Below are 1,868 nucleotides of genomic sequence, written 5' to 3' on the forward strand. Positions count from 1 at the left end.
GCCTCTGGGCGCCTCCAGTAGCACACACGTGCACACACGGGACACAGCGCCAGGTCACTGACGATGCCGGTGAGGGGAGGAAGAGGTGCACACCCCCCTCAAACCCAGCCACACACAGACACGCACAGCCACTCTGCACCACCTGCTGCAGGACAGGCCCATGGGTGTGAACAGAGGACACGAGGGTTCCGGGGCTCTAACCCCTCCCTCCGCGAAACCACCCAGACACACGGAGCACAGGCGCCCAGCCTGGACCCAGCACACCAGTGTCTGGGTGGCACCTGTGGATTCCTCCCATGTCCACACACTGCCCATGGACACACGGCCACTTCACACACTGCACACAGGATTCAGACACCAGGACAGGTCAGGACCGGCAGGCGGGACCGCTCGGTTGGCCCCGTGTGGGCATGCACCATTCGCAGCTCCAACCACGCAATCCGTGGTGTGCATGCACGTGTGCACACACACCCCACCTGCAGTGGGAAGTCTGGAAGCAGGTGTGTGACTTCTCCCACACTCCTCCTGCACTCACACATGGCCAGGAGAGGGCCTGGGACCCCAGACTCCTTGCTCCCCCACTCTGAGCACTCCTCCACCCCAGGCCAGAACTCGACACAGCTGTGAGGCGCGGACAGGGACACAGCTGGGAGGGACCCATGGCTTGGCCACATGGTCCCCGTGATCCAGAGAGGCCTCCCTGGCCCTGCACTGCCCTTCACTCTCACCCCTCCAGACCTCCCCCTCCTCCCCTGCCAGGAATGGGGTGGCTGGCGGGGCGGGGGCTGCTGGCGGGTCGGTGCCAAGGAGAGACAGTGGAGCAGGACCCAGGAGAGAGCAGGGAGAGCGCCCTGGGAGGTGGGGGTCCCGGAGGAGAGCGATGGGAGAGGGACAGGGCAGAGGGCATACACCCAAGAGGAAGGCAGAGCAGGGGGCACAGAGCCGGGTGGGTGGTGTGGGAGGTGGACCGACACAGAGGCATGGAGACCAGAGCGGGCACCAGGAGGGGGAGGAAGGGAAACTCCGAAGAGGGGATGGAGACCCTGCGCTGGAGAGGGCCCGGGTTCGCGTGGGCTCAGGGCGCAGAGTGGGTGGTGCAGGGGCCTAGTGTGAGGGGGAATATCCGAGGCTGACAGGTCCGTGGGGGAGGGTTGTCAAAAGAAGCCCAGAGGGGGCTAGGATGAGCGCTCCAGCGGGGTGCAGGTGGGGGAAGCCTAGGGAGGGGGGGGGGGCAGAGTGAGGGAGGACTCTCCGGACCTGCACCTGGCCAGAACCCTCAGCGCCCCAGCCCTGGTCTCTGTGCCTTCCTGTATCTCTCTGTCCTGGGATGTCTCTGCATCTCCAGATCTGGGGTGTCCTTGTCCATTCCACCTCCCCAGAGGGCCGCCTCTCAGGGTTCCCTCCCCTGGGCCACTGGTCCCGCCTTTTTTCTAAGGAGACCTGCCTTTGGGTCATGGTTTCTCTCAGCCTGTGTCTCTCTCTACATGTCTCCTGGCATCTCTGTGTCTCTGAGTCTCTGAGGCTGGCCCAGTCTCTCTGTCAGTCTTTGCCTCACTCTCCCCCTTTTCCGAGTCTGTGTGCCCTGTCTCTGTCCTGCTGGATCCCCTCACCCCCAGCTCTACCTCTGTCGCTGCACGTCTGTCCCTCTGAGCATCTCCGTGTCTCCTCTCATCTCCACCCCAGGCCCTGAGCCTTCGCCTCGGTCCCCCCACTCTCGTTCAGACCCAGGTTGATGGGGTGGGGGGGCGCTGCGGCGGGAGCTGTGTGTTCCCAGCGCAAAATAGACTCCTGTTGCCATGGCGACGTGAGCGCGGCCTCCGAGACGCGAAGCTTCAGGCTTGGGGGGGGCAAAGAGGGGGGACACCTGG

This window comes from Tupaia chinensis, unplaced genomic scaffold (assembly GCF_000334495.1).
Source record: "Tupaia chinensis unplaced genomic scaffold, TupChi_1.0 Scaffold000286_1, whole genome shotgun sequence".
In the NCBI taxonomy this organism is placed as follows: Eukaryota; Metazoa; Chordata; class Mammalia; order Scandentia; family Tupaiidae; genus Tupaia; species Tupaia belangeri.